The following is a 19,172-nucleotide window of genomic DNA, read 5'->3' as shown; positions in this document are numbered from 1 at the left end:
TAAGGCTGGCTGATCGATTCGCAGATCCAGGGGTCGATGCGACCTATCTGAGGCAGGCATGAAAGAGCTTTTGAAGCGTTTGACCCTCATCCGACAGCCTACTCAACCAGCAGACCTGAGCATTCATTACCCAGATAATCACACTCTTAGCTGTGCACACTTTTGTGTTTTCTCACAAAGAAACATACATACACGGGTACAATCTAATGCTCCTACGTCTATGCATTTATCTGGTATATCCATGTTAGCTGGGTATACTTGTTTGTGCGGTTTGAGGATGTGGGGTCGGACGTGTATGTGTGTAAATATTCAGAGGTAACAGGCTGTATAGCATGTATTCAGTCTTTGAAGCCAGCAATTAGCAACAGGCTCATTGTCAGGGTGTGAGATTCACGCATGTGACGCTATCGTGTGTCTGCATACGTATGCGATCGCATTTGTGCCTAATATCTACTTTGATCTAACTAAAAGCATGTTTGAAGCTGAGACTGAGATCCAAGCAAACCAGCAACAGATTTTCATGCTGATAATGGCAGAGTGGAGAACCAACGCAGTGAAGAGGGAAGTAAGAATGAGAAACGAAAGGAAAGAAAGAGTATAAGGCGGAAGAATAATGGCAGAGTGATCCAGAGGAGGAAATGAGAAAAGTGTCATTGGGGCCTGTAGGCTGAAAAGGCCAGAGAGGTTTCCTGAACCATCCGAAGACAGATGAATGGTTAAGTGTGTATGAATGTTTCATTCTACTTCTAGATCTGGACCGCATTAGAAAATGAACTTAATGAACGTGGCTCTGGGGCTGAAGGTTAATAGCTGCATTTCTAAGATGGATCTGAGGGAAATACAACTGGATGGGTTCAGCCATTGGAATAAAGCATAAAATGAAGAATGAAAAATGTATTATCCAACAGAAAACATTGGGCCAAGTTGGGACATAGACCTGCAGCCATCACCTACATCAAGATGGTCAAGCACAGACACATATCGTCACCTCCTCGTGACAACTGACTCCCGTCTATTAACCATTGTCATCTGCCTCCAAATCCAATAAAATTCTTGTTGACAGACTAACACTAACACCTCTAAACTGGTTTAAATTCAATCTTTTCAACCACATTCGTTCATTAAATTCTTAAATTTCAAATCCCAGGAACTACTGGTGTCCCCCAGGGTTCTGTCCTGGGGCATCTTCTATTTATCATCTATCTACTTCCACTTGGTCATATCTTCTGTAAGATTAATACCAGTTTCCATTGTTATGCTGATAATAATAAGGTATACTTTATTGATTGCTCTCTCTGCATTTAACCCATTCACTCAGTGAAGCAGCGGGCAGCCACTAATCTGCTCAGGGGTACCTCAGGGTAGCTGTTCAGTGGATTTGAACCCCTGACCTTGCCATCATGAGGTGACTATGCTACCTACTGAGCTATCCCTACACACAGCTACACCTATCTATTAAACCTATTACCACTCTCCCACCCACCGCCCTGTGTGTTTCCCTCCAGGAAATCAAATCCTGGTTCTCTTGCAACTTTCTCAAATTGAACAGTGATAAACCCAAGGTTCTCCCCACTGGCACCAAATCCACCCAGTCTAAATCTAACAGTTTTCCATTCCATATTGATAGCTCATTTTCTCCCTCCTCTCAGATTGCAAATGGCTGTAAACTGTCTAAAGTGGTAGAATCAGCACTTCTTTGAGTTTCAGCTACACCTCAGCACTGTGACTTTCAGGAAGGCTGAAGTGTGCAACAGTCTTAGCTGGGTGTACCTATTAAACTGAGTGTTTTGTATTCAAAAAAACGGACAGACATCAAAGGCAAAATCCCGATTCGGTTGTTTTTGCTGTATTTTCATTTTTTGTCACTGGAAACACAGACACACGCACAGTAATTCGACCTATTGTTAATATATAAATATTCAGTGGCGCAGCGTTAAAATCCTGTTTTGGTGGAAGAGCGATCTACCCGTAGATAGTACTGATTCCATAACCACAGATAACCTTCACACCTAATAGCTGTGTAGACAGCTGTTGTATGATGTAAACTCTATACAGAAGGAAAATTCGTCTTCCAGTGTTGCTATAGGATTTACTGTGATAGAAAGATGGCTACCGTTTCCCTCGCTCCCTCATTATTCTTGTTTACCTGCTACTTTATTTCCTTTCTCAGCTTTTCTCATCGACACTTACTCTTATTGCTGATTATCGCCTGTCTCATCATTTCACTTGTTAGATTCACTCCTGTCTGTCTCCCTCATTATCTCCCCCCCCCTTTTTGTCTCATAGCCGTCTCCTCTCTCACCTGTTTTCCAGTAGCATTGCTCATCTCGGACTACTGCTCTCGCTCAACCTATCTCTGTCATTTCCCACCTTTGTTGTTTACCACTTTTATCTCCTCTGACTCTCTTTCCACAATCACTGCCATATGTCCTTATTATTGTCTCTTAATGCTCAGCTCAACATACCATTCAATCAGTGGAGATCCTGCCCTGTAACACCTCATCCTGCTGTAAATTTCCCATTCTGCTTATCCATTTTTGTTCCAGTCTTTTTCCCCTATCCTCCTCTTGCCCACCCTTTTCTTCAATCCATTTGTGCGTAATCTGGCGCTGCAGCATAAACCCCAAACCTGGCTTATATAATCTGATAAGAGTCCGCACACACAGGCGCATGCATACTTACACAAACACACACACACACACACACACACACACACACACACACACACACACACACAAGCTGTCCAGACACGTTGCATGCATGACTGCAGGCTGGTACAGAATGCAATGTGTATGTGTGACGATGTGTTCACAAGTGCATGCATTAGCAGTCATGAAATCTTGCAAGTGTCTGCTTCACTGGACCTGGTGGTTTGTATGTTCTCATGTTCATGTGTGTGTGGGAGTGTGTATGTGCAGTCAGGATTGTCATGGCTGGTGATTTCCTGATTGGATTTAGGACGGGATGACCATCATCCGAAAAGGAGAGATACACAGGAGGACAATAAAATAAAATAGAACACGAGTTGACGAAATGCATTCCTAAATACTCTAATCCAGGCTTTCTCTCTGTGTATTACTCTCTTCACTGCACATGTACATGCTTTGTTCAGATGCCCGCATTAAGTGGAACATCGATTTCTCCATGCTCGCTTTTGCTGTTCAGGTTTTTTGGGGCTTGTCTGTATGTTCATTGAAGTTTGGTTTGGCCTCCTCTCCCAGCTACTCAGTCCTCAGTGTTACCACGTTCAAAAGGGCATTTGTGTCAGCGTGAACGTGAAAATAAAGCTGTTGTTGTCTTTCATCTTTCTCACTGAAAATAATGGGCTCTTTTGTAAATCCATTTCAGAGATGGAGTGTTTTCACTGCCTCTCTGAGTCGCTCCTGTAAAGCGAGGAAGGGCAGCGCGGGGGTTTTATCATACAGGAAAGCACTGAGCTAATGAAAGACGTGGTTCCATTTAACTTTATTAGTTTCACCACAGCTCTGTCACTACCGTTTCCCAAACACAAACAAATGAAACACAGTCGTGCTATCCATCTGCTCAGCCATCAAACTGTACTTCTTCTTGGCATCGCTCGCACACCCGGACACACACACACGCCGCGGCACACCTCTTTTTTGCATCCGTTCAAAGAAGCAGTCATTTCTTATCACTGCAGGGGTATTTACTTTTGAAATTAAAGAAACAGAGGACAGAGAGATCAAGCCTCAACTCTAAACATAGTTAGGTGTTTAGCCAAAGAACTTGCAGACTCTTAGTTAGAGGAAAACAGTGATGAAGCAGTGGAGCTATGATGGAAATAAAATCTTGGTGGAACAGAAGGTAAAAGAAACGAGATGAGAGGTTTTGGGAAAGCATCTGAGGATTTAATTAGTTCAGTAAATGAAAGAAATTAGACTAATTATATTTCAATTATATGCTAGTCTGCACTTATAGCAAATGTTTAGCAACATTCTGTAATTAATAGTTAATCTTCAAAAAGAGATTTTATTATTATTTATTTTAAATAAGATGCTTCAGACTGAACCAGTTGTTCCTAGCTATTTTGGCTTATGTCCTCTTCCGAGACACATTGTAAAGCATTTTGTGGAACCAGTTAGATTTATGCTGCTATGGAATCAATGTACAGCACTTTTAGATCTACTATGCTGTCTATAAACAGTATACATAATACTGATAAACTGCAGTCGTGTGAGCACTAACCATGTGACACTGGTGTTTTTGGATGTCACGTTCTCGTCTCAACTCGTCACGTACTGACGCTATGTGGCAAATCGCCTGTATGTTACGTGTTAGGAAAACACTATCTGATAGGGTTAAGGTAAGGGTTAGGGCTGGAATAGATGGGTGGAGCGTGTTGGATTCAATGGGAATGAGAATGCTCTGGACAGCAACCACCGGACAGTCACCAGTTGTAAGGGAAAAAATGTGCATTCCCAGACTGGTTGGTGAGCGGTTGCTGGAGGTCACTGGGTAAAATCGGTCGTATTCATTCACTCATCTTCACTAAACCAAGGATGTAATAGAGGTTACGTCTAAGTCAGCGTTCTCGCACATGTACAGTTAATGAGAAATAACCTCCCCAGGTTTCTCTGTCTCCCTCTGCTCTGTGGCATATGTGCAGCTCCTCTGTTCTGTCTGTGCTAGCAATTAGCAATTACTTTTATAGAGGGTGAAACACTATATGAATCAAATGCAACACTGACTTGTAATACACAGACACACACACACCCCTCAGTTTCCCCCACATGTTGCATACTCCAGGTCTAACAGTTTTTCTTGCACAAACACTGTATCGCGGGTAGAAAAGCTAGCATCATCGAGACCAACAAAAACAGTAAAGTTCTACTTATAAATCCATTTAACTGTATTAAGCAAATAATTTCAGATAAATAGAATTCAGAATATTTGAAAAAAGTATCCTTTGGCAAAGATAAAGTATTCCCAGCACTCGTGCCGTGCTTGGAGCACTCTGGAAGTTCTGTATGTACTTAAAGTTCAATCTCCTCCAGTGTGTCAAGACGGTGATCCTTCAACTTGATTTTCATTTCCAGCCTGTGAGAGAACATTTTTCGTGTGGCCAAAAAACTGTATTCACCGTGCTCTGAAATGGCACGCTGCCACGCACCGCAGTTCATATCATCGACTCCAAATGGCATTACACTAGAATACTGCACTGACAAGTTCACCTGGCGGACGAATGGACAATTAATGTTTAAGCAGAACGACTCACCTGGCTCGCTCCCTCTTCAACTGAATTGGCTGAAGCTCTGAACATTGGAGACGATCCTCCACATGAGACCTGAGTCAGTTTGAAAGAGAAGTCGATGTTTGCTCTCCGTGCAACTTTGAGGTCAGTGATGAAATCGGACATTGCTCGGTGTAAGTGGCCAGAATGGGACTTACAAGGAGAGATCTAAAAATAGCAGCCACACTGGAAGTTGTGTGGACATGCCTGAGAAGATGACCTTGAATGTGAAAAGGGCCAAATTTTAACTGGGTGAGATTTTGGATTTTAATCGACCGGCTCTCAGAACTTTTTGGTCACGTTTCACATTTTGCCACATAGATAGACATGAATTTAGAAATGAATTTAATACCACTGTCCTTATCAATTCTGATTATAGGCTGGACTGCAAATGGTGTAAAACAGAGGCCTAGAGGCATTAACATCAGCATCAAAGCAAGTGTTACATTATCCCTGAGTCGAAACAAATACAGTGTAGCAACAGATTGGAACAAAGAATTCCATATGATACAAATGTGCAAAATTTCACTGCAGCCACTGTTTAATAATGAGTAATGCCAGCACTAATAAAAGGAACTGATAAGCTTAGTGATGTGATAGATTGGTTATTTTGAAACCAGTTCTCGATTCCCATCCTCATTACTTGAAAAAGGCCACAAAAGTAACTGTTGAAAGCTACTATACTACACTATAATATAATACACTATGTTACTTAACTAGCATACTGCATAAAGTATGCATAGAGCCAGTGTTTTACATAATAGCCAATAGAGTTTGTATCACTACACCCTGTGAGCACTTTTCCTTGGTATTTACCAAAAGTTGTAAATTCACAAAGAAGTCAGTTTGACTAAATCCTTCATTGAGAAACACACGACTGCTCCGAGTCTTTATTTCTTTTACTGTTTGTAGTACCACTTGGAAGTCACACAGACTAAATGCCTCCGCTACTGCAAAAGACTGTGACATAAAAATGGAGAGAAGCTTTGAGTGGAGGTGTAAAGGCACGCAGGGCAAGCGCAGCGCAGACACTCCAAGACCCAGGTTCCCTCAGGACCTCGCATTTAAGTCCGCTTGTACTTTAGAGAGACACAGAGTGTTTCTATGTATAGGCGTGATGATTTTTATTTGTAAACTCCACGTGAGCGCATGTGTGTGCCATCAAGGCCCGGCAGCAGAGGTTAAAAAAAAGACACAGAAGTAAAGGCTCTGCACAGATGTGTGCGAGAATAAGTCGCTGCAGCAACAACTAAATCCATGAGCGAAGGAAAAAGTGCGCGTGGAAGCGCGGAAGTTTAAATGTTCACGCTCAGCGTTCATATTAACTTATTTATGCATGATATGTGTGTGTATGCGTGTGTGTGCGTGCACGTGTTGAGGATGAGATGGGGCGAGGGGAGGTGGGGGTTAGCATGCGAGCTCCCTCGGGCTTTTTGCTATCCTCTCTGTGTGTGACATTAGCAAGGGACGGAAGTCTGAGCACTGCGCTGCCAGTACCTCTCAACATCATACACACACACACACACACACACACACACACACGCACACGCACAGAGGCAAAAACAAACAAACAGAGGCTGGCAGATACTGGATATGAACATCTGCAATATGACTTGCGCTTGGGGAGAGAAGAGTGTGTGTGTGTGTGTTTGGGAGAGTGAACAAAACACATCCGTGACTTCCCATCCATAGAAAGGCAAAAGAAGATTATGCTGATTGTGAGTTGCATAACACTGTACATGTATTATGATTATGATACTGCATACATTACACTACATGGATTATCTGAAGCCACATTTTGGTATTTCTGTACGCCTCACAAGAAACGCATTGCAAGGAGTGCGGGCTTTGTCTGCTATATAACACAAAACAGATTAAGATCTGCTTTGTTTTACACAGCGAAGAAATATAGGGGTGTCTTTTCTCAAGAAAATGGAGAATTCCTGGAATTACCAGGACTTCAGGATATCAGGTCTATTTGTTTTATAAACTGCTCTGACAGTGTTGATGTGAAGCCACACAGAAAAGGTTAAAAGGACAGACAAAGACGGAACAGAAGGCGTGGGGAGGGGGGCGGGGGGGGCTATTTGATATTGCTGCGTTGGTGTTAATGTTGCACCAGCACCATGATTGCAACTGACCAATTTATTTGATGTAACGTGATAGCTTGGTGAAAAACAGGACAAAGGACAAGTTTGCCTTGAGAATGTTCTGAAAAGCTAACATGTGACCACTACTATTGCTGTGAAAATGCATAAAATGCGATGTATTTTCATACATGCCAACCTTCCCAATTTTTCCGGGAGAATCCTGAATTTCAGTGCCTCTCCCAAAAATCTCCCGGAGCCACCATTCTCCTGAATTTCTACTGATTTTCCACCAACAAAATTGAAAAAACATATCCCAGATTGGCCCAGCCAATTCCAGTTTCCAACAATGGCTACACTACTGCAGCTACTTAGTTTTAATATTACTCTTATTACTCTTTCTGGGTCGCGAAATAAACTTTTAACATATTTTCAGGCGAGAATGTAGCCGCGGTCTTTCGCTACTCAGGTTAAACATGATATATTATATAAGTCACTTAAAAAACTTAAACATGTTATTGTTTGGCCTTTTTCAGTGTTTTACTTGTTCGTGAGTAAATCGGTTTGGCTGAGATTAAAGTTATTAGATTAGATTAGATTAAATAAAACTTTATTAATCCCTCGGGAGGGTTTTCACACAGCTGAATAAACGTAAAACAGAAAACTGATTAAACAGAAGTGTGAGATGGTCGAGAATTTACGCCAGCGTCCGGTTATATTTTAGATAGCAAGGAGCAGACAGCAGAGTTTCACTCCACCGAGAGAGCTCGTGACGTAATTCTGAAGGCTAGACCGTCCACAGTCGCTCATTTCCAGTCTACCCGGCTTTCGGACGACCCGGCCCACTTAGACCATGAAGGACGGGTCCTCAGGTGGACGCAGCCTCTGAATTTGGACACCTCCCTAATTCTGAGGTCTCAAGGTTGGCAAGTATGTCTATTTTAACCCATAGTATAATCTTATCCCACAGCTAGCAGACTAGTTCTGTTGTCTAAATCTCATCTAACCATGAGTGAAAACTGAAAAATTCAAAAAAAGAAGAAGAAGAAAAAATTTGCATCATTTACATCTGTTTTATCCAATTCAGGGTGGTCGGGGGGCTCGAGCTGCTACAGTCTGGAAACCTTGGGAATCACAGTCATTCAGACCTAATAAATCCACATTGCCTTTCGGTTTTGTGGCATGGTGGTGCAGTGGTTAGCACTGGCACCTCGAGGCAAGAAGGTTCTGGATTCAAATTCAGGTTGGGGCCTTTCCGTGTGGACTGTGCATGTGTGTCCAAAAACATGCTTTCGGTTCGGTTAAGTGATGATTCTAAGTTGACCATAGTGTACCCTGTTTCATGCCCTATGCCTCCCCCCACCCCTGCAATTGGATAAGCAGAAGAAAATGGATGAATGCCCTTTTGGTTTCACATGAGACACAAACCCAATCTCCTGGAGAAAATTCTCTTTTGGGGCCATCTAAGACAGTAATTTCACATACAAGAATGACAAAGTACATAAGAAAGGCATTAAGACAGGACACAGAGAAAATTAAAGTGAAAAAGCAACATAAGGGTAGACAGAAAATGCAAGAAAAAACACAGAGGGCAGGAAACCAACAGAAAGTAAACCTTTGTGAAAAAAGGGAGGTTTATCAGTGGTAACCCTATAGACGTTCACACACTTCAGGATTTTATCCATTCCTCTTTTAAAAGAGCGTACACTTCTTTCTTCAACCATCCAGTGCAAACCTGTCCATTCAGAAAAACTGTAACCTTTTCCAATAACCTGCAGCCACCATTTCCAAACACCAAGCCGGGTACATTTGGCTCTCTAAAGCTCTCAAATGGCTAAAATGGAGAGGCCACATAGTCCCACCGACTGCCAAGTTTGGCAGGGTTGTAGGTCAGATTTTTTAGATCAGGTTCACCATCATCAGTGTCGCTGACTCTTTGTTATAAAGCGGGTGTTTAATTTCTGATCAGGTTTAGATGCTGGAAGTAAATACTGCTTGAGGTTTTTTCAAGTCTCACCCAGGGCTGGTGAGTGAAACAAGGAGATTTACTGTATTTCAAAAATTCTTCAAAGCATTCTTTATAAGCAGAGCCCAAGGTTGTTCATTTTCACTTGTGGAGCTGCCAGTGACTGAAGTTGATTGAGTTTGTTTTTCCATACACAAATTCCACAAACTGGCCTAGGGCTTAAGCGATTTAAAAGGTCATTGTATTCTTCATCTGTGCCCATTTTCACAGTTGGCTGGATAAGTCTGCAGTTGTCCATTTCACATCTTTCCTCCCATTCATGATATTAAAAGAACAGCTTGCACTGATTCTGGCCTCAGAGAGTAGCGAGGAAAGGACACAAGCAGGGTTGTGTCTGTTTTTGTCTCTGTCCCTTCTTCTATCTTTCAGAGATCACAACCGCTTTAGTCACTTTTCTCCACTTAGCACAGTTTTATTCTGCCAAGCACCAAGCCATCCCTAAAATGTAATTTAAAGCAACAACAGCACTGCAGACAACCATAAGCAAAATCTCCGGGACGGTCTGCCCTGTGAATCACCGCATGAGGATCACACACACACGCAGAGCAAGACACAGACAGCCACAGACATAGAGAAAGACACATTCACAGACACAGTCACTACCTCTCACACACTGTGGTGAGTCCAAGTGTGCGTATCATATGCTGAGGTTACTCATGAAACAAATGCCTCTCCTCCACCTCGGTGTTTTCTATTCTTAGCAGCAGCAGGGGGAGCCTCTCTGCATATCAATGCTCGGCTCATCTTTAAACATAATCTGGTGGGATGATAATAGTAATCAGAGCACTATCAAATGTGTCTGTCTGCAAAAGAGTTTTTTGGTTTTCCTGCAACAACTTTTGTTACATACGTGCACATTTTTAGATTTTGTGGAAAAGCCTGTCATTGTTTGCCAGATGATGATGATGGTTATTTTATTAGAAACAGACCAAAGGACTTAAGGACATAGAGATGACTGTGAGCAGCAGAACTCATGTGGGATTTTAACTAATCCACCAAGATCAATGAGACAAGGAGTCCTGGCAAGTGCACCTCCCTCCATGGTTAATTTGGCACAGGAATATTCTACCAGCAGCTTCAGTTACAAAGTTGAATGAAGAAGTATCTGCCAAACTAATGAGCAATGAAACACACTCGAGTTACATTTACCATCATCCTGTTATTCCTACTTATGACCACAGAGGCCAAGCTGAACAATCCAGCCACACTCGGAGGCATTCATTTGTTGGGGTGCCTTCGGTCTTCTTCCCTTACATCAGTTGGGCTTCAGTCACCTCCAGAGCGAAACCTGCGCTTTAAACGTGTCGGTTTGGAGCAGTAAGGCCCAACTTTTACTTTGAAGGCGAACGTTCTCCATTTCAAAGTCTGCATCACACCTGCTTAGGGAGTGTTTGCAAACAAGTGGGTATCATCCATGCTAACTACAGGTGCGTGCTGCAGTTTGCTAGTGACCAAAGGAATCACAAAGACATGTGACCAATTTCACCTAGTAACAGAGCAACCATTCGATAACTGGTCTGGGACTATACATTTTCCCTAGTGAACGGAGGTAATAATGGGAATCACTTGTCCAATTCCTTGGAATTGTTAGTCCGCCTGTCTATCGATCCGGCTTATCAGTTCTTGCTACAATCAGCTGATTTCGATTCGTGTGTCGTCAGGGTGTATATGGATATTGCTTTTATTTGTATTGCACCAAAAGACAGAGCGTGATGATAATGTGGAAACTACATCCAGGACAGACAACATGCTAACGCTAAACTAGCCGGACAGCATGCTAACACTAAGCTAGCCAAGAACCCAGAGTGAAAGTGAATGAATGCCAACCCCAGCACAGCAGCCATAGCTCGAATTTCATCAGATAACAAACTGATGAGCAGTCATGCTTTCAGTCTCTGTTGCCATTCACTCATCTTTTTAAAGTATAATCAATGTGGTGGCATTTGCTTTAAAATCTGTGTGCTGGTTTTCAATTTCGCTTTGTGCTTTCGGCTTCGTGTAATACTAATAGAACGATCATATGGTCTGTTACGTCCAGTCATTAGGATAGGGATTTGTGTTGGTGTGAGGGTCTGTAGCCTGTAGGTTTATATTGTTAAATGGTAATTAAGAGACAGCATGTTTCAGGTCATTTTACAGAGGAACATGAAAGTAATGTAACGAGCAGTATAACAAATTAAGTAACGTTAAGCAGTACTGTACTGTGTTACTTCTAAGAAAAGTGTTCTGTGTAATACATTACTTATTTTGAGTAACGACCCCAAAACTGCTCACAACAGAGATGGGAAATATTTCCAGGATGCACAAACATTTGACCCACACCATCCAAATAATTTGCATGAATGTAAATTCTCTGATACGCTGCTTAGGGATCGTGGGGACTGTCAAAGCAGAGCCAATAAGAATTGATAAGAGAACTGATAAGGAATCAAACTGATAAGTGATATCGATAATGGAATAAGAATTGCTAAATTCTTAAGAGACGATCGTGGCTCAAGAGTTGGGAGTTCGCCTTGTAATCAGAAGGTTGCCGGTTCGAGCCCCGGCTCGGACAGTCTCGGTCGTTGTGTTCTTGGGCAAGACACTTCACCCGTTGCCTACTGGTGGTGGTCAGAGGGCCCGGTGGTGCCAGTGTCCGGCAGCCTCGCCTCTGTCAGTGCGCCCCAGGGTGGCTGTGGCTACAACGTAGCTTGCCATCACCAGTGTGTGAATGTGTGCGTGAATGGGTGGATGACTGAACGTGTAAAGCGCTTTGGGGTCCTTAGGGACTATTAAAGCGCTATATAAATACAGGCCATTTACCATTTTTTATCAATTCCCATCTCCAAACGGAGATTGCCAGGGGGTCACTCACCAGTTTCTAAGCCTGTATAACTGAGGGCTTGTTTACCTGGATATGTCTATTTAGTAAGCGACCCTGAATTTGGATAAGCTGTAGGAGCATGGATGGATGGATGTCTATAACGACCTCTTGAAATGGCTGTGTTGAAGAATTTAATCCTAGTAAATCACTGAATACCAGGGAAAGCAAAACAAGTTATTTCCATGCTTTCAAAAAACAATTCATGCAGATTTATCCATTTCCTTTTATTTCTGAGAAACTGTTTTAAATGGATGGATGGAAGTTGGCTTGCACAAGGAGACGTTGAGTTGAGCACGTTGCCTGCAGCTCACAGTGGCTGCTTCTTCTGGTTTCATTACTACCTTTAGTATTCCAAGCTAATTTGCAAGGCAATGCCAAAAAGTCTGTTTTTTATAACTAGCCAATGATGGTAAGCACTCAACTCACTGACACTGAATGTTTTGCGTGACAGTTCCAAAGTAAAAGCCAACTAATGGCTCACCAGCTTAAATGCGTTTAATGTGATGCTGCAACAGCAGCCAGTGTTTGGTTTGTGTTATCCTGTAATATAATTTGTAGAAAAAAGCAAATAATGGTCAGTTGGTAACATTGCAGCTATATAAATATTGGAGTGCTTTCATCAATTGGCCATAGGCTGAGTCACCACTGTGTTACCTCATTTTTATAACGGCCTCTTTAAACCCATACACCCCTTGCTCCACCACTGCATCCCTTTTATTTAACAGCAGTACATAGAGAGTATTGCATAATAGATTGTTTTACAGTTGGTTAATGAGCATTTTATTGCCATTTACTTGTGGAGATAAGCAAAAGGAGCAAGACATAACCTAACTAACTTAAAAATGCAGAAAACAACTATGTCTTATAAAGATATTAGATTTTAAAGCAACACTCCTTTTTCTAGCCTGACATACCTACTTTTGTCTAAACTGATGTTTTATGATTGTCATAGTTCCAATAATCATTCCTCGTGGCTTTTTAGTCTGAGTTTCCATATCAATTTGGATAAATAAAAAGAGTTCCAACGCTAAATATACCAATAAATGATTTTACTAATTGTTGATTACTGTTGAGCAGAACTATAACATCCTGACATCTGGATATTTGGAATCCTGACATCCGTTTGCCAATCAAGTGAAAATGTGGACCAGGCAAACTGCTGCATGCACTCATTGCTTCAGGCTCCTAGTTCATCATTTGTAGTTTCCCTCTGAAGGATTAATTGAGGTATACAAGAGTAAGGGCTAAATCAGTTTGCCATGCAAGTGAGATCACTGTTGAGACACCTCAAACTGCTGTCCAGCTTGGAAATCACACCATTTGGCCATAAACTGAGACTTTGAGAGCAGTTTGAAAGTGAGTGGAATGAGTGATGTGAGGGCCCAGGCAACCTAGTTGAACCTGTGAGGGATATCAGGATGTTATTAAATCTGCAACAGTCCTTTTAATAGGATTTTTAAACTCAGAGGCGTTTAAATCAGACTATATCTGGAACCTGTATTACAATTAGTCGACTTCGTCAATGATTACTGATATTTAAAACAGGATTTAGCCTTCTTTGACACTTGGCAATGATGCAGAACTTTATTTTAATTTTTAATGTGTTTTAGTCACAATATGTTGAACGCGTTTTTCACTCACTCTCATTGCGTCATTATTTAGATCATGCTGTAATGTCTAATTTCACAGCTCAAATTGCCAAATGCCCATACTGACTGTTAAGCTTTGGGTTTGATATCATAAAGTTCACTCCTTGGTCTTAACTCACAGTGCGCTTTCCTCCGGTCGAGCAAACACTGAGGTGCCATTATGTGATGTGGCACTGGGCACCACCCATGGGTACTGGCCACTTTCCATGAATGTCAAACACTGTGTCAAATAAAAGGATAGGCCAATGGCTTTGTGTCGCAGCGAGAGAAGAGATGAACCACTCGATATATCACTGTCCTCTCATTCTATTGTGTTAGTGTACTTAATTAATCAACCTGTAGGCAGGAGGCCGTGCTGTAAACCTCCAGGGGCGACTCACTGTTCGGTTGCAGAGAGATTAAAATGCCTCTTAAAATTATCTAGATTCAAACAGCAGCCAAAACAAATCATGGAGATGGAGTGAACTTTTAAGATTTTGGATAAAGCTGCTGTCCATACACAAGATAAACAAAATTAAAACAATGAGGGCAAATAGCTTAGAAAACCTGCGGATGAGAGCTGAAAGTTTAATGATCCCTCCTGGGAAGAGGTGCCATTTTACAATATAAATCCAATACATATAGTTTCAAATTTTTCAATTTTAAATGAATATTAAAAATAATTGCAATGCAATTATATAGTATTCAAAGATTCCATACTAAAATCAACAATAACTTAATAATTGAATAGACGATTGCAATTAAATAAATTCTAATACATTTAAATGTGATATTGTACTACAGGTTTTTTAGTTGTTTCATGTTATATTTTATGATCCGCCTACATTTTAGTTAATCACATACTTTACATTGCATACCCTTTAAGCTCACCAACCACCATGAAATTACCTTTTAGCTAGAGCATCTACAGTGGCAACACAATTTTAAATCAACCAGTTAGAGAGTAGTGCGGTTGTAACTTATCAGTCCTTTTGTTTACCTTAATGGTATTTTTGCATTATATTACACACCAGGAGGTGTTGTATTAGTCAGTGCTAAAAAATAAACCACATTGTTGATGTTGTAACTAAAATAATTCACTTCGTCAATGCAAGAGCGCTGAATCACAAATAGACTCCATAGGCTACCACAGGGCTGTCAGGTGGCTCCGTCTGGGCAATGCTAAAGTGTACGGGACCTGAGATCAGAAATTTGATTGTTTTTGTGAGAAGAAAGTCAAGAACATTACAGATCTCTCAGATGCAGAGGAAGATGGGATTTGCTGCTGATGTCACTGCACTAATGAATCAACTAAATACAAACTGCAAGGCCTACTTGCACACCCGGGTAAAGGCTTTCATAACAAATTTGCAGTTTCTTCCATGCAAGACAGTTGGAGAGCAGCATTAATAGTTAAATTGAAAGAAGCCATACCATCAGTACAATATGCTACTAGCATAGCCCTTCAAGTCAGAATCTCTCTCAGAGAGGAGAACTTCCCACACATAAGGTGATATGCCCAGGACACAGGATTAAATTTGGTTGGGACCTCCTGAGGCTGGGTTTGTGTTTCTCATGGAATGTGTTAACCACTACACTACGAAGCTGCTATTTTAGCAATATATATATATAATACATTTTCGTTTTCTTTTAGCTCATGACTTCATGCCATCTGCTCATCCCAATTCACAAGAATCGCTTCTTCTCTTAGAGCACTGGTCATATCTCAGCAAACTTACAAATAATGATCACCTATTCAGTCTTCACCCAAATGTTACTCAAGGTCAATGTAAAGATCACATTTGTCATTTTACAGATGATAAGCTATGAACTGTGAGAGATCATGAGTTGGCTTAGCTATTATCTCAGTGTTGTTCTAGTTCCCATTGATGAGCACAATAACTCACAGGACTGTTAATGTTTGAGTTCAAATCACTGTTTAATAATAATGTGCGCAATCATTTTAATTAGATTCATGCAACTATGCCGTGTATTCTATGTGATACAATCTGTTTTAGATCCCGTGTTAATATTACGTCCAACTACTGTTTGCTTTTAATAATCACATCAGGGCAGCTAAACTAGAATACTGGTACAGTTAACACAAAATGGAACGCAACTACTTTGGCATGATATATTAACCCTGTGGAGTTTAAGTTATCATCATTATGCTTTGGAGGCAAGCATAAAGTACCTTTTTGGAAAAATTTAAAAAAGACATGAAAGCATAGGGTTGGGGTCATCACTGAAGATGACTTTGACACAAGAGAGTTAAGTGCATATCGCTTGAAACACATTATTTTCTAACTTGTCATCTTAATTAATTTATTTAGCTTTTTTTTCCCCTTAAGATGATGAGACTGTTAAATTATGTTAAAGTAAGTTGCTTTTTGAGTTTGGCTTTAATGTCTTTACTTATATCAGTTCATTGCTAATTGTATCACACCAGTTGCTGTATTACATTTTTACATATTCAAACTTACTGATCTATAAAGGGTTTGTCCAGTATGGACAAATATAATAAATAACCAATCAGTGCCATCAGGAAATATTTTAGCCCTTGAAGTTATAACAAACAACCGATTAGTGATCGCAACATTAGGCCAAACAGGAATTTGGCTACATGTAGCCCAGCGGTCCCCAACCTTTTTTGCCTCACAGACCGGTTTGTGCCCGACAATATTTTCACGGACCGGTCTTTAAGGTGTCGCGGATAAATCCAACAAAATAAAACTAGTACCGGTACCGAAAAAAAGAAGATTTATTCATAACACACGTGAAAAGACCCAGGAAAACCGAGTTAACGATAAAAATGATAACAAAATAACGCTGAAAACCGATAAAAACCCTGAAAACCATACATTTCACATCTGAGCCTCAACTCTCGCGGCCCGGTACCGGTCCGAGGCCCGGGGGTTGGGGACCGCTGATGTAGCCTACCACTCAAACAATAAATCAATTCAACAATTCATCAATTAAAAGAACACAAAAATGTATCTTCTAGCTTAATAGAAGTTCCTGCTCCTTTATGCTCCTGCCAACATGAATAGGCCTTCTTTTTTATATTTCACGGTATTGTCAATATAATCTTCTTCTGGTACACGACTCAAAACACAAGGTTTTGAAAGCTGGCACTACTAACCGTGTGTAACAAACACCCACACACAGGAGAAAAAAGGATTATGACCACAGGGTGTTTCCTGTCCCTCCCAGCTACTGGACAGATGCATTATGCTTAAAGTAACAGGTTCCCTATGCTCAGTAACCACTAACAACACAAGAAACCAGAGACCGGTGCCAGCGAAACACATAATCAGATTAACATGGACAAGAATAGAGGCCAAGATGTGGGTTACCACCCTCTGCTGTGGGGAACTGAGTGTGTTGTTTAAGTCATTAATGGATTAGCTGAGGATACCGTCACAGGAAAAGACGACAGAGACAGACAGGGAAAGTCGTGGATATTTCTGGCATGCAAACACCCTTAGCTAGTAGGCACCCTCCATTATGTGCATACACAATAAACACACAGACCTAGAAACAAACTATAAATGTGAGAACTTGACCAAATCATTGTCAATATTGACATTTCTAGGATTAGGCGCTACAAAAATAATGAATAAATGCATGTGTTTTTCCTTCCAAGCACCAGGTTTCTCTGCACTTGCAGTTATTTACAGTCACTGCTCACACAGGCAGCCAAAATCATACTATTGCTGCTTTTGGATTAGTTGAGAGCCAAGATATAAAGCAAAAGAATATATTATCATTTTTTAAGGTAAAAAAAAAAAACTGTTGCTAACCTCAGAATGTGGATATATTTTCCTTCCAGGAACCATCAGACTTATTTTGATTTCAGAAAAACAGCTTTGTATGTCTGAATTGTACAAAATTGCTACCTTGTAGACGTGGCTGGATAGCAACACCTGTAAAAGCTGCTTAACACAAAGACTTACTCTTGCTTATATGCTGGGAATGGATTAAGATATGCAGATTATTTTATAGCCTACATTTCCTTAGACAGCTTGGCTCCTTGAATTATTGAGAGGGCAACATATCTTTGGGTAAATTATTTATCATTGTTGAAAAAGTTCTCATCAGTAGCCTCATCATGTACCCCGCAGCCCAGCCATCATCATTAACTCTCCACCGTCATCATGATCTATAAACCATCAGCGTCATCATCCTCATCTCCATTATGTTGTTGCCAATTCTTCAGCTGTTATAAAAACACCTCCACACCGATGTCTAACAGCAGCATCCATTCATGTTGGGACTGCCATCATTAAAAGTGTCACATATCAATCAGCAGCTTTGGTATCATCACAACTCCTTCCATAAATACGTTCATCACCATCATCGTCACCACCACCAGAATTAACAAATCATCATAATAATCAGCTCCTCTAAAGAAAGGAATGAATGGAATTCATCCAACTTTTAAATTTCGATTATCATCAGCCTTATTTCAAACTCACAGGGTTTTCCTTTCATATGCAAAGCTACAGGCCCCTATTGTGCTGCTATTTCACCCTTTACAAATCCATTACTCTTGCGCGCCCTGACCCGGTGCACAGTCCCCTAGTACCCAGGTGCGTTCCCTATCCCTAAATATAATCTTATGGCCCCGCACCTTCTTTTCTTGCGCAATCCCCAACTCCGCTCAGCAAAGGTTATAGGTCTTAGTAGATTTTACTCCATCGCGTTTCGCTCTCCAGCTGAGAGAACAGCCGTCGTGGATCAAGATCCTCATATCATACGACACAGGCTACGCTGGTTCTCACAGGAGACTGCGCGCCCGGACAGATGCTTAATTGGAACGGCACTTGAATGCGTCTCTCGCGCAGGGCAGGACTCCGCGGTGTCGCAACACACCTGAGAGACCTCCCTGGTCATGCGGGGCACTCCGGTGTCTTTCAGTTTCAGCGTCTATTCTCTTCCGCCTCATCAAAACACTTTCTCGCTCTTTATTTACGCACGCATGCACCAAATTCTGCACCCCGCAGCACCCGCTGCTAGGGTCTAGACAAACTGTCAAAGTGAATGCACCTCACATGCCGGCACACTTCTTAAACACGGTGACTGTCTCCTGTCACACACACATACACACACACGGCTTGCGTAAGAGCAACAAAACAGTTTTAACAATGCACATAAATTCATTATAAGAGCAACAGTGGCGCGATCTTTGTGTCCTCTCACCGGTTTGGTACTCTGGAAAAAGCCCAGGTCGCGATCCGTTCATTGATTCACTGGCTGGTGCTTCTATCTGTTCATCCCTGCCCTCCGCTCGTTTCCTTATCCACCAGCTGAATAA

The 19,172-nt window shown here is 41.4% G+C and overlaps 1 protein-coding gene across 2 annotated transcripts in view; it reads right to left on the bottom strand.

The window, feature by feature from the left end:
• Positions 1 to 19,172, bottom strand: part of LOC116317898 (sodium/calcium exchanger 1-like) — a 132,164-nt gene extending 112,992 nt beyond the window's left edge. For both annotated transcript variants that reach the window (XM_039609686.1, XM_039609688.1), the window contains exon 1: positions 19,058 to 19,172. The gene's annotated coding sequence lies outside the window, so the exon portion shown is untranslated. The remainder of the gene's footprint in view (positions 1 to 19,057) is intronic.

This window comes from Oreochromis aureus, linkage group 3, assembly GCF_013358895.1.
Source record: "Oreochromis aureus strain Israel breed Guangdong linkage group 3, ZZ_aureus, whole genome shotgun sequence".
NCBI classification, from domain to species: domain Eukaryota; kingdom Metazoa; phylum Chordata; class Actinopteri; order Cichliformes; family Cichlidae; genus Oreochromis; species Oreochromis aureus.
This window is presented reverse-complemented; position numbering and strand designations above follow the sequence as displayed.